Below are 14746 nucleotides of genomic sequence, written 5' to 3'. Positions count from 1 at the left end.
CATTTCTACTTTGAGCAATAATACTTTGAATTAGCAACTGCCACTATTATTTATAATCTTCATATATTTTATTAAAATTAATCCTTACACAGCTTTGCCATATACTACCAGTGTCACCCTAGACAAACTACAACTTCTTCTTTTTTTTAAACCCTTACCTTCTGTCTTCAGAAGAGTGGTAAAGGCTAGGCAATGGGGGTTAAGAGACTTGCCCAGGGTCACACAGTTAGGAAGTATCTGAGACCAGATATGAACCTAGGACCTCCTGTCTCTAGGTCCGGCTCTCAATCCACTGAGCTACCCAGCTGCCCCAAAACTGCAACTTCTTTAGGCCTTAGATTCCTCATCTGAAAAATGAAGGCATTGGGTTCTATAAGACTGAAGTCCCTTCCCAGCTCTAAATCTATGATCTTAATATTCAAATAATTTGGGGCAACTAGGTGGCTTGGTGGATTGAGAGCCAGGCCCAGAGGCAGGAGATCCTGGGTTCTAATGTGACTTCAGATACTTCCTAGCTTTGTGAAGTTGGGCAAGTCACTTAATTGCCATTGCCTAACCTTACTGCTCCTCTGCCTTAGAACCAATACACAGTATTGATTCTAAGACAGAAGGTAAGAGGTATAAAAAAAAAAAGATTCAAGGAACTTGAATCTTTCTTTTCTTACAGACTTGAGGGATCAGCTTGCTTTGTTCCTCTATATAAACAAGTATGATAATAATTCGAGAAAAGAAGGATACTTTTGAAAGTAATGTTCTATCACAAATCACATCTTTACAATCACATAATTAAATGAAAGGTGTAGGGAATACAAGATTCTCCTGTACTTAGTAATTGATGAACATATTTAAAAAGCATTTAATTCTGCACAGTGTTATCTCTCATACATATGGCAAAAGTTACAAGATTCCTGAAAAAAATAGAACAAGAGAAAATGTTATTTGATGATCCCTTAAATACTAATGTTATATTCATAATCTGGAAAGTGATGGATGCCACCTTGACTGACAGGGATGGCAGTTGAAAGACTTGGAATGTTCCCAGGTGCCCTGAGCCAGAGGCAAACGTCGGTTGGGCCCATGGTATAAATACCCCTGACAGTCACTTTGAGGGAGGTCTCTCTGGAGGTCTCTGGACAGGAGTCTCTGGACTGGAAATCTCTGAGTAGGTGGTGGCAGGGAGGTCTATGAAGAAGAGGGTTGGAATAAATCTAAATATTTCCTGATAGACTGTGAGAGCTAGTGCATCATCAACACTGGTAGTGAGAAAGCTGAGAGAATAAAATCATTAATACAGCTGCATCAATAGTTTTCCTAATCTCTGGCTTGGCTGTGGCCAAGTCTGGCCAGAGGGAGTAGGAGTGAGCAAATCTCCAGCTTCCACCTGATCAATAGCCTCCAGTCCTGACTGTCAACTACTTTATAGATAATAGATCAATAGGGTCTCCAATCCCCAATCCTTTTCCTTGTTATCCTTTCCCTGAATAAAGATAAAGAGAGTTCAATAACAAGTGCCCTCCTAAGTGGTCTTTATATCACGACCCTTGGGGAGGGAGACAACATAGTCAGATATCAAATGTGATCCAAGGCAAATCAAAAGCCCTATATCAATCTATCCAACCCCAGGTTGAACCTGGAAAGGTTACCCATCTATCTAACCTCTTGAGGGTCCTTCCTGGGCAACTGTTAGAGAGAAAGGGATAAATTACAGCAGTAGTCAAGGGTGATCGGAGTAGGTGTTCCTCCATCATCTGTAGCTGAGGAGAATACAGATAGATACATCAACATCATTGTACATCTATACTTCTCCCGTTGGACCCCTTTTATTATAACACTAAGAAGCATGAAATAAATAGGGGGCACATGCTTGTCAAGACCCATGTTTGCTATAATCATTCAAGTTGGCCAACTTGGAGTCCAAATGGAAGAGGGATTCCCTAGAGGTGGTAAGGTTCCTACTTGTAGATGTGCTGATTATGTCAAGCTCTGCAACTTGTAGAGCTTCCTGAATGAGAATCACAATTATTTAATGTGGCCTGGCCTATTTAGCCACTCTAGAAAGTCCAAATGAATCAAAGAATGTTAAGAATGCCAATATACAGCTGGATAGACCATTTATTATATATAGTTTGGAAAGATACTGCAAATGAACAAAAAGCTAGGCCCAGAAATGGACAGCAAGAAAGGCAGGCTGGATTGCCCTAGGCAAATTGTAAGTCTCTTTAATTTAATTTAATTTTTAAATTTCTGCCCCATGATTCTTGTTGTCTTCCTTCCCTCTTCCTTTCTACCACCCAGAGTTGACAAGAAATTCCACTTGGTTATACATATATTATGTGAGTTTATTTAATGACTGCAAGCTTCTTACTAAAACAAAGCCCTATCTTTTTAATAATAGTATTCTGGTGATGCTCTATGAATGCAAATTGTAGGACCACAGAACTAGAGCTGGAAGGAACCCCAAAGCCTATCTAGTTTAATTCCTTTATATTTCAGATGAAGAAGATATTAAGTATAAGAAGCAGGACCTGAACTCAGGTCCTCTGACTCCAAAGCAAGGGCCCTTTCCACTGTACCAAACTTCCACAAGAATTAAAGTTAAGGGTGACCCAAAGGGTAGTAGAAAGATTCTGGTGGGCATGAGCCAGATGTGATCATTATAAATTAGAACTTTTGGGAGGAGCCGTGAGGGATATAAGATGACAGATGGGTGACTGAAGAGGGTTAAGGGACAATCATTCAACAGCTTCGTTTTGTATCCATGCAATGTCTGGAGAAGTAGAGGGAGGCAAGGCCCATGGTACGTTCATTAACCTCCCCATCTTCATCCCTATAGGATGCCAGATCACAGCGGTACAAGATTTCCAGGAGTTTAAAGGTGGGACAGCCATAGTTTGGAAGGATTCTGACTATTGGAGGCAATACTCCATTTCTGACATCCTAGGGCCAGCAACGTATCCAGATTCTGATACATTTTGTCCTGATATGACAGCTATTTGGTAACAAGCAACCAAATAAAGTACATTGCCAGTTAAGCAGAGCTGGGAAACACAGTGATTGCAACTATGTTCCTTTCCACATTTGCAATTTATCTCTTGATCTTAGAAAAACTATGGCTTTTATCATTCATTCTGATACTAACAATGTCCATTTTGTTTCCTCTCAGAGTGACTTTATTTACATTGTGGCAGTCAGTGTATATAGTACTCTTCAACCCTGCTTTCTTTATTATGTCCCTGAATTATTCATATTTCCTTGCCTTATGGCAGCGGTTCTCAAAATGTGATCCTCTGGAGAACCCTGGGGGTCCATAACACTGTTTTGATGGGTTAAAACTATTTTCTTAATAATACAAAAATGTTTAATTTCTAATCATATTGATAATTATAACCTAAAACAAAGAAAAGCTCTCTGGGGTCCTCCATAAATTTTAAAAATGTAAAGGGGTCCTATGAGAACTATTGCCTTATGGTACAGTAATATCCCATTACATCCATGTACCAAAATTTATTTAGACTTGGCAATAGGTTTCTTGCTAGTTTCTCTGCCATCAAAATCTCGCTTCTCCAAACCATTTTCCATATAGATACCAGACTACTATTTCTAAAGTCCAGGTCTGATCATATCACTCTGCTCCAGATTCTCTACTGCCTTTAGGGTAAAATGCAAACAGCTTCTGTTTGGCACATAAGGTCTTTTAATATCAGGCAACTACTAGATCTCTCTAAGTTAAATGCATATTAGTCTTCCTCTCTCACTCTATTCAAGCCAAAGTTGCATCCTACTCTGTTCTGCTTCTCTAACATACCAATTTCTATCTCCAGAGTCACATAGGTAGTGAGTGTCTGAGGCTGGATTTGAACACAGGAAAAGGGGTCTTCCTGATTCTAAGCCCAGTGTTCTGTCTACTATACTACCTAGCACCCCAGCTAAGACTCATCATAAAATTGAAACAGTCCCTATTTTCAACAAGGAGGAGGAGGAAGAAGAAGAGGAAGAGGAGGAGAAATGTTTATATAGTATTTTAAGGTTTAAAAGCACTTTCTAAATATTATCTCATTTAATTCTCATAACAAACCCAGGAGGTAGATGTGTTTATTACCCCTATTTTGCAGATGAGGAAACCAAGTCAAATATAAGTTAAGTAATTTATCCAGAGACCCAGTATCTGAGGCTTAATTGGAATTCAGGTCTTCCTGAGCTAGTCAATACAGTGGATAAAACACCAGTCCTGAAGTCAGGTCTTCCTGACTTCAAATCCTGCCTCAAATATTTACTCTCTGTGTGACCCCAGGGAATTCACTTGACTCTATTTATCTCAGTTTCCTCATCTGTAAAATAAGCTGGAGAAGGAAATGACAGATCACTCCAGTATCTTGGACAAGAACCCCCTGCAAAAAAAAAAGGTCACAAAGAGCCATCAAACATACAGAAATGATTCAACAACAACAACTTCCTAATTCCAGGTCCAATGTTCTCTATACTCTGGCTCCTAGTTGCCTTCCAGACAAAAACACTTCCCCTACTCCTCAACAGAGCCGATTTATTAAGCAATTTGTTCTAACTCAAAAACTATAACATGGGCTAAATGCCCAAACTAAAGACATTCTTATTTGATCTGAGTCAACAAAACAATAAGTGATAGGCTGGACCAAGACAGCAGAGTTAAGAGGGAACTTGCCTGATTGCTCCCAAATTCACTTCCAAACCACTTTAAGACTAGTATCTTCCTAAATTTTGGAGCAGCAAAGTAGTTCTTCTACCCAGAAGAGCTCAGAGAATCAGCAGGAGAAAGTTTGTTTCCCTGGAGTGGGAAAGAAGCTCAGTCCTCAGCAGGCAGCCTAAAGTGGGGAAGGCAGCACCAAAGCAGAAGGAGGATGAGGCCAGCAGCAAGGTCCACCCCCAAGGTAAGCTAGCAGTGAGGCTTCACTTCTAGGGCAACTCAGCAGCAGGCCTCTACCTGCAGAGCAGGAGAGCCAGAACCCCTGTACAAACTACCAGCAAGGCCAAAGCTCTAGGGCAAGTCAGTGGCAAGGTCCTACCTCCACAGCAGCAGAATCTCAACCTTGCACAAAGTACCATTGAGGTTACACCTCCAGGGAAGACCAGCAGTGAGCTCCTGTCACACACCCCTCCCCAACCATACAATTAATAGTGAGGTTACCCATTGTGCAAACCAGCAGCGGAAGCACCCTACTGAATAAGCAAGCAGTGAGGAACCCCCCACTGGTGCAACCCAGCAGTGAGGCTCTCCCATTGTGCAAGCAAGCATCCAGTCCTCCTATTATGCAACTCCATAGTAAGCCCACCCACCAGAAGCCAGAAGCTAGAACCCAGGCTCCTACAAGCTAAAAGCAAAATTCTGAGCCTCTTAAGAAGAAGCTTGGAACAGTGACTTCTCCAATCCTGGAATAGTGCTCAACTTTAATATACAGTGAAAAGCTACATAATAAACTGAAAAAATGAGCAAAAAAATCCTAATTATATTAAGTTTTTATGGTGTCAGAAAGGCCATGATGCAAACCTAGAAAAGAACAATATCAAAAAGGCTATAAGTAAAATCATAAAGAAAAACATGAATTGGAATGAAGCTCCAAAAGAACATCTGGAAGAGATAAAAAAAGGACTTTAAAAATCAGAGTTGGGGCTATGCTTGATGTTTCCTAAATCTTGTCCTCATCCACTGGTTCTGTTCTTTGATCCTTACCCCCATAGAAGCTTTCAATTGTAGCTTCTCTCTCTCTGTCTCTGTCTCTTGTTTACTCATTTTATTTACTTTTTTTCTTCCACCCTATCAATCCCCCTCTGTCAATATACTGAACCAGGGTGTTCAAGCTGTTCTGCTCTGAGGTCCAATAGAGGGTGTCCAACCTGGGTCTCACACATACAGCTTGGTCTCAGAGTGATGGGTGGGGGAGGGTGTCTCACCTGATGGCCCCTACAAGTTCTTCCCTGCCAGCCATTATGAGAGCACTGGGCCACGTGTGGTGGGCCAGAGTTGAACACTCAGGGCTGCAGTCTCTGCCAGGGAGCCTTACACAGTTAGCCTGATATTATTGCAGGTCTCACCATTAGGTGGGGGAGGGTGCCTTTCTGTTTTCCCATGAAAATAGACAGACTGTGCCTACCTTTCAAATTATTTTAGTAGGAGAGTCTCGTGACTTCTTGTTGGGTTTGGATTTCTTTTTTACTTTGAAGCGTGATATAAATATTGGTTTGGAAGGATTGTCAGAGAGGTTTTTACTTTAGATGCTCCTAAGCTGCCATCTTGGCTCTGTCTCTCAAGTGTTCTAAAAATCAGAGTTGGAAGAAAAATTGGAAAAAGAAATGAGAATAATACCCCCTCAAAAAATCACGAAGTAAGAGTCAATGTCCTGGTAAAGGAAGCACAAAAAAAAATGGGAAAATACATACAAAAATTCACTTAAGAAAACAACTTCTTAAAAGGTAGAACTGGTCAAATGGAAAAGGAAGTACAGAAGGTCAATGAAGAAAATAATTAAATATTAGAATTGGACAAATGGAAGCTAATGACTCCATGAGACATCAAGAAACAATTAAACAAAATTAAAAAAAAAATAAAATAGAAGAAAACATGACCTTTCTCATTGGAAAAACAACTGACCTGGAAAATAGACTGAGGAGAAATTTAAGAATTATTGGTCTCCTGAAAGTGATAATCAAAAAAAGAATCTGATTATCATATTTCAAAAAATTATCAAGGAAAACTGCCCTAATAATCTAGAATCAAAGAGTAAAATAGAAACAGTTATAATTATATGACAATAAATTTAATAATCTAAGTGAAATGGATGAATATTTACAAAAATGTAAACTGCCCAGATTAAAAGAGTAATTAAGTAATTAAGATTACTTAATTCCATTTTAGAAAAATAGATTGAACAAACCATCAATGAACTCCCTAAGAAAAATTCCCCAGGGCCAGATGGTTTAACAAGTCTGTTTCTCAAAGAGATTTAAAAAAAGGTGAGGGGGGAGAATCTCTTTGCAAACAAATATTTATTACAGCTCCTTTTGTGGTAGCAAAAAAAATGGAAATTGAGGGATTGTTCATCAATTGTGGAATTGTTAAACAATTTGTGGTATATGATAGTGATGGCATACTATTGTGCTATAAGAAATGACAAGTAGGATGATTTTAGAAAAATCTGGAAAGACTTACATGAACTGATACAGAGTGAAGTGAGCATAACCAGAGGAACGATGAACACAGTGACAGCAATATTTCTTGAGGAACAATTTTTTTTAAACCCTTACCTTCCGTCTTGGAACCAATACTGTGTGTTGCCTCCAAGGCAAAAGAGTGGTAAGAGCTAGGCAATGGGGGTTAAGTAATGGGAAGTGTCCGAGGTCATATTTGAACCTAGGACCTCCCATCTCTAGGCCTGGCTCTCAATCCACTGAGCTACCCAGCTGCCCCCTTCAGGAACAATTGTAAATGGCCCAGTTATTCTCAGCAATGCAATGATCTATGACAGTTCCAGAGATTCATGATGAAAAATGCCACCTGCCCTCTGAGAAAGAAGTTGTAGAGTCTGAATGCAGACTGAAACATACTATATTTTATGTTCTTTCTTCTCCTTTTAAAATTTAAGATCTTCCACAAAATGACTAATGTGGAAAAAATGTTTTGTATGATTGCACATGTAAATTCTATCTTATTGCTTACCATCTCAGGAAGGGGAAGGGCAGGAAAAGAGGAAGAAAGGGAGGGAGGGCAAGAAGGAGGAAGAGAATTAATTTGAAATTTAAATATAATGAAGGTTAAAAAATGTTTTTACATATAACAGAGGAAAAAATAAAATAGTTTTTTAAGAACCCACAAGCTTAGGTGGTTTATACTATTATCAACTTAGCTATTCAAGGAGTATAACATATATCTGAAAATCAACTTACATGCCAACTGAAAAATCAACATTGTTCCCAGGTGCTTCTCACTAATATATAGTGTCCTTGTCCACCTTACTGATAAAGAATTAGGCAGAAGAGTCAGAACTATGCAATGGAAAGTGCAGGTCTTGAAGAGCATGAAGAACCTAGATTATAATGCCTGCCTCTGGAGCCTACTAGCTTTGTGACCATAAGCAACTCATTACACCATTCTGAGATACTGCCAGCCATTTATAAAATCGGAATACTATCTATGTAGTTCAGATGAAATCATATAAATAAAGTGGGCTGTAAGTCTTAAAGCTGAGGTTCTTAACCTAGGTTTTGTGACTGGTCCCGTGTGTGTGTGTGTGTGTGTGTGTGTGTGTGTGTGTGTGTGTGTGTGTTGTGTGTGTGTCTTACTATTTTGTTAATTGGTTTTCAATGCAAATGTTTTTCCTTATTCTATATATTTTGAGGGAGATGCAAATGAACAATGCCCTGGCCTGGCAGAAGCAACAAGGAAGAGGAAAGCAGTGGTGACATAGAGTCCAGTAACACAGTCATGAGGAATTGGAGGATAGCCAGTGTTTGTATTGGTGTTTTCTAACATAGAGTGATAGAGTTGGAAGGGACCCAAGTAAGTATCAAGTCCAATCCCCTCATTTTACAAGCAGAAAAACTGAAATATAGAGAGGCAAAGTAGCTCAGTCTTCTGATTTTTTGGCTCAGGGATCTTTCCACTTGTACAATTGCTGCTGTTGAACAGCCATTGTAGATCAAAGAGTGAGGATAGTCAGAAGAGAACTAAGCGATCCTCTTTGCTCTGTTACTCATTGCCTGTGAGACTGCGGACTCTTCGCTCAAAATTCCTTAAATGTAAAATGAGAGTTTTGGAATAGATGACTAAGAGATCATTTCCCTTTTTTTCTACTCATACAGGCCTTGGTTCAGATCTTCGTTGACTCTTGCCTAGAATATTGCAATAGCCTTTTAATGAATTTCCCTGATTCTAGTTTCCCCCTTTCTCAATTTAATCCTCCATGGCAATAATAATTATTTCCCTAATGCATGGGTTTTCATTGTTCAAGAAGTTTAGTGGTTCCCTATTTCCCTAGGATAGGAACACAGGGTCATAGATTTAGAGATGAACAGGAAAATATCAGGTGCTATTTATTTGAACTCCCTCATTTTCCAGATGAGGAAACTGAGCCCTGGAGAAGTTACCTGGCTTGTTTAAGGTGCCCTAGGTAGTCAAAGACAGGATTTAAACCTGTAAGCCAGGTTTAAACAGGATGTAAACCAGGCCCCTTTACCTTCATATTTGAATTGACATTTAAAGTTCTATACATTTTGGCTCCAGCTTACTTCCAGATTGATTTCGTAGAAATCCCCTCCACACATGCTAATTGCCAACCAAACCAATTTACTTATTTGAAAAACTGAACTATCTTGTCTTCCACCTCTGTTTTCTTTGTACAGGCTGTCTCCCCCCTTGGCCTGAAATGCACTGTGTCCTTATCTCAGAGTTCAGAACTTTTCAGCCTCTAAGGGAAGTCTTTCCTCCTCACCCTATTTATTGAACTCAGCTCTCTCCTCAAATTATTTCAGGATTACTATTTAAATGTACACATTGGGGTCAGAACACTTGGCAGTTATTGTCTTAGCTTAGAATAGTGTTGTGATTAAAAGGATTATAGATTGGGAAATGATGAAGATCTCCCTAGTTGGTTCTACTCCCACATTTTATAGCTGAAGAATTGGTTCTATAGAGGTTAAGTAACTTGCTTGCGGCCACCCAGTTAAGTATTTAGGGTGGGAATTTTAATCTAGCTCTTCTAGACTAAATCTATGGCCCCATCACAATGACCTGCTAGTCTCTTCAGGGTCTGCACTAAATTCTTGCAGTGATCTCTCTAACACTCCTCATTTCCTGCTCCTGTACCATGGAGGGCTGGGCTTGATGATGGTCTTCAAAGTCCCTGATCCTTCCATCTAGTCCAACCATCTATGTTACAGAGAGGAAAGTGAGCATCAGTGAGGTGTGGAGGAGATGGGGGGAGAGGGAGGGAGTCTCACGGGAGGGACAAGGCTGAGCTGCTCCCTTTTTGGGGGCTCTGTGGGGACCACTAACAGGCCGAAGGAGGCTTCAGAGCAGAGAAAAAGCCTACTTCCTGCCCCAGTACCTCCTGCCGCGCCCCGGGACTTACCAGGGTCTCATGGCTTCCCAGCCTTCGCCCTCCCTCCCTCCATGTGGCCTGGGCCTAAGCGGGAGGGGCAAGGAGGGAACCGGCCGGCAATGAAGTCATGGAGATAGCCCCGCCTGCAGGCCCTCTTCCCGCCTCTGGGGCGGGATCCTCGCGGCATTCTGTCCGCCCCCTCCGCCTTAGCATAGTTTGGTCGGGGAGGAATGGGAAGGCCCTTAAGCTCCCTGCGGAGCACGCTGAGGTGGTGAGGAGGTGAGGAGGGTGGCCGGGAGGCCCCAATCCAAAACCGAACGCGAGAGACCTGCGGAACGCCCCTCTCCCAGCTCTTGACCTTTCCCCCAGTGAGGCGGGGCGGGGGGACTGAACGTGAGCGAGGGGGAGGCTGGGCTGGGGCTGTGGGCTCTTGTCCCCTTCTCGGGCCCTAAGCGTTTGTCTGTGGGGAGCGCTTCTCTGCCTTTCTCCTGCAGGACTTGCTGGTCAGCTTGCCCATCCCTCCCTTTCCATTGAATGCCTATGTGCCTGTCTGTCTTTCTGTCCGCCTGTCTCACCCCATGAGTGCTTAAAGGCTTGTCTGCCTTGTTCCCCAAGAGCTCGTCTATCTGTCTCCTCTTCCTTTGAGCCCATGTCTCTCCATGTCTCTTGGTCCTAAAGTGCTTGTCGCCCTGCTTTCCCCCTGAACACACCTCCATCTCTGTCTTCCCCTCCGAGTGCTTCTCTGCCATTGTCTTCCTCCCTAAGTCCGTGTCTGTCTTTTCCTGTAGGACTGTCTGCTTGACCATTTTTATTTGTCCCTTTGCTTACTTGCCTGTCTTTCAATCTGTCTGAGTGCCTATCTCCTCCCTTTCTCTTTCCCTGTTTGAGTGTGAGATTCCGTCTCAAGCTCTCTCCCCTTGAGTCTGTGTCTCCCACTGCTTCCCCCTGGGGAATTGCAGAATAAATAATCCCTGTCCTTTTGCTGCTAGGTACTTGGACCAGAGCCCCCGATAGAACTTTGAGGAGAAGAATCAACTCTCCCATCAGATTTATATTCACCCAAGATAAAACTTGGCAGCTAATTGCTCTAGAATGAGATGTCTTTTTTGGGGGTGGGTGGGGGGGTTGGGGAGGGAATATATAGGTTATCTTCAGTTCTTTTATTTCTCCCTTCAAAGCCTTTTCTGAAAAAGACTATGCAGCCTTTTCAGTTTCCCAGTTTTTTGGTTTTTTTTTTTTTTAAGCTTGTCTACTTTGTGGTTCAAGGAGAATGATTTCTTGAAATCTAGAAGCCATTTTTTGGAACAAAAATCTGCCATAGTTCCTTTTTTCTTTTGGGATCTGAGGAAGGGAAGGAGACACATCAGAAATCCTCTGTGAAAGAAGCTATCCACCTTTTCTAATTTAATCTGGAGGGTAATATAATGCTATTTTGTTTGTTTCTCCATATGGGAAATTTCCTTACATGTATTTTCTGGTTAATTTTGCCAGTTATATCTTTTATTTAGGGTTTGGAGGTCAGTCACAAATTGTTTTTCTTCTCAATATTGATTTTGCTTCTTTCTTTTTATTTCCACAGTTTCCACTCTGTTTCAAGACCCTGACACCTGAATTACTGCAACAGACAACACTGTGATTATACAGTCCTTCTACTTGCATACCTTGTAGGTATGATGAACACATTTCTAGAGTAAAAACCAAGAAACATAGATGGACAGATGATATTCCTTTTATCAAACTTAGCTTAGACTCCACTTTACTTTCTTGAAAATAGAATGCTTTCAGAGACATATGTGATTTTCTGTACTTTCTATTATAATCTCTTCTAATTCACTACTTTTGTGAAGTCTACCCTAATTAATCCAATCCCACTATGACAACTTTAACCCAGGTAAAGGAGTCAGAATTTTATTTGGGAAGAAGTAGTTGTATTTTCTGGAATTGAAGTTTCTTGAGTAAAGTGACACAATCAGATCTGAGTGTGGAAAGGTAATTCTGGCAGTGATACGCAAGCTGGATTAAAAGAGAGGGAGAGCATCGAGAGAAGACTAGTTAAGCTATTGCTGTGGTCCAGCGAGATGGTATTGAAGGCTTATTATACAAGGGTGGTGGCAGTGAGAATGCTGGTGGTGATGATGGATTTAGGAGATCGCAGAGATGCTAGTTGATAGGAGCTGTAGAAGAGAGTCAGAGATAAACCTAAGATTGCTGACTCGGGAACCTAGTGACCTGTAAATGAGTACTGTGTACTCATTTCTGCTATGGATATGTGTGTGGTGGGATAATTCTTAACTAGAACTTGTTGATTTATCTTTGAACAGCCAGTTAGGAGACAGTCTGATATTAGTAGCTTAGTTTACCAGTCTGCAGTCAGACCTGTTTAGATAAACAATAAGGCCAGTGGGGCATTATCCAACCATTAGATGGGGCTTGGTTAGAAGCTGACTAATATTCTTTTATCATCTAATTCAACACTAGACCCTGAACTTAGGGGTGGATGAAGATATTTTTATATGAAAGAAACAGATTATCCCTTTTCTTATGGAAATTATTCTGGAAAGGGAAATATATACATGTGAAGCACAGAGTAACAGCTAAAATCTTGGATCAGAGCCTTCTGGGACATCTTTCTTGCTGAACAAGACACTGTTGCATACACACACATTTCTTTTTACTAAGGGATAGCTGGAAAAGGCTTTTTCCATCTGTGAGGCTTGTTGAAAGCTAGCCATAATGAAGAATTCTTCCTAAAGTTTTTATTCATTGGATTGTTCTATTATATATGTTATTCCTCTGTATCAAGGAATGAAATTTAGGTACATATTTTCTTGATTTAGGGATAATTGTACCATGTATCGGTACCATGAAGAAGCATTGCCCTTGTTTTGTGAAGACAAGCAGCTAGGTGGTACAGGAGCTTGAGTCATAAAGTCTTGAAGCCTTAGATACTTCCTAGTTGTATGACTTGGTTAAGTCCCTTAACCTCTCTGCATTAGTTTCTCCAGTGTAAAATGGGAATAATAATATCATGTACTTTTTAGGATTGATGTGAGGATCAAACCCAATGATATTTTCAAATTTAGCACAGTACCTGGCCCATTGTAAACACCTAATAAATATTTGTTACCTTCCTTTATCTCTTTGAGGACCTAAAAGAAGTTAGAATAGTCCCAACAGAAATAAAACAATGAATCTAATGCATATCAGACATTCTGTTTAAAACCTGTCTCACTCTGAGACATTAAAGATTCAACATTAGCATTTAGTGATCCTGTTTCCCAGAGTATGTCCACAAAATAACTGGAAGGAAGTTAATGTGACTTAGAACAAAGTGAGGAGATAATTTTTTATCTTTAGATTTTTAACTGGCTCACTAACAAGGTCACTGTGGTAAATAGAGGAGATTTCATTATTGAGTAAATAGCCAGTAAGCATTTTTAAAGGCTCAAAAATAATATAAGAAATCCTAGCCATTTAAAAAAATTGCTAAGAAAAATGTCAACATTACCAAGAAAAAAAACTGGATTTAAGATAGAAGCAGTTCAATTTTATATAAATTCAATTAAAAGTAAGATAAATGTAGTATAAATTCATGACTTACCTCTGCTTCTATTTCAGAGGTGTTCTCCAGGTTCACATATCATGAATGGGAAGTATATAAATGATCTGTAGTTCTACATATGTATTTTCTGGAGGGAGGAGTTCTTTCTCTAGTCCAATCAATTTGAAGAAGAGTTGAGAAAAATCTGCTGGCAGACTGCTAGAAATAGCTTTGTGGGTTCTGTTACCACTTTTATGTATGATCCTGGCTTCAACAGTGCCATCATAATTTTAGGGAGTTTACTTTTTACTTATCAAAACCAGACATTGGTCGTAATTGGTTGTAAGATATAGCTAGGGTTTTTTTTTTTTGACACTTCAATTTTATTTTTGTTTCCCCTTCGGAATTGAGGATTCTTATATGCAGGTTCATAGTTTACCTTGAATAAAATAGGGAGTGGTAAAAGGAAAAGGTATAGGTAGCTTTAGTGAGGGTAGGTACAACCAAATGGAATGGTTATAACCCTATCCATACTTATTTACCACTAACCCGTGCCCTTAGACTAGTTCATTTAGTTTCTCTCTGTCTCAGCTTTCTGATTTGTAAGAAGATTTAGTTTTTACTTATTGGTTTTTAACATTCCTCCCCAATGATTCCATTTTGCTATTAAAACTAATCTCACTGTCCCTTACATATGTTGTACTCATTCCTTCTAAATTTTGCTAATGCTATTTCCCTCCAATTGGAATGCCAATCTCTGCTCTATCGACTCCTACTCATCTTAGAGTTTCCAGTTCATTGAATCTCACCTTCAAGAAATAATCCCTCTCGTTAACACTTATTTTTCCTTCTCAAGATTTTTATAACACATTAAGCACAAAAAATTTTCAGTATATCATCTGGTCTATGGATTATTTTCCTGAAGCCTGTGAATTTTAAAAATGTTTTATAACATTAAATATAATTGGTTTCCTTTGTAATTCTAAGCATTTAAAAGCATTATTCTGAGTAGGGGTCCCTAGATCTCTGCAGATTGCCAAAGGGATCCATGACACACAAAAAAGTATAGAACCCTTGATCTAGTATTATTCTCTCATTTTTAAGATAAAACCTCAGTGAACTTCAATTACATGGATAG

At 40.0% G+C, this 14746-nt stretch overlaps 1 protein-coding gene across 2 annotated transcripts in view; it reads left to right on the top strand.

Moving 5' to 3' along the window:
• The first annotated feature begins 10527 nt into the window (after positions 1 to 10527).
• CROT (carnitine O-octanoyltransferase) overlaps positions 10528 to 14746 on the top strand; it is a 37165-nt gene continuing 32946 nt past the window's right edge. For both annotated transcript variants that reach the window (XM_044679631.1, XM_044679630.1), the window contains exon 1: positions 10528 to 11735. The gene's annotated coding sequence lies outside the window, so the exon portion shown is untranslated. The remainder of the gene's footprint in view (positions 11736 to 14746) is intronic.

Source organism: Gracilinanus agilis, chromosome 5, assembly GCF_016433145.1.
Source record: "Gracilinanus agilis isolate LMUSP501 chromosome 5, AgileGrace, whole genome shotgun sequence".
NCBI classification, from domain to species: Eukaryota; Metazoa; Chordata; class Mammalia; order Didelphimorphia; family Didelphidae; genus Gracilinanus; species Gracilinanus agilis.
Note: the sequence above shows the minus strand (reverse complement) of the source record. Positions and strands in the feature narration are given on the sequence as shown.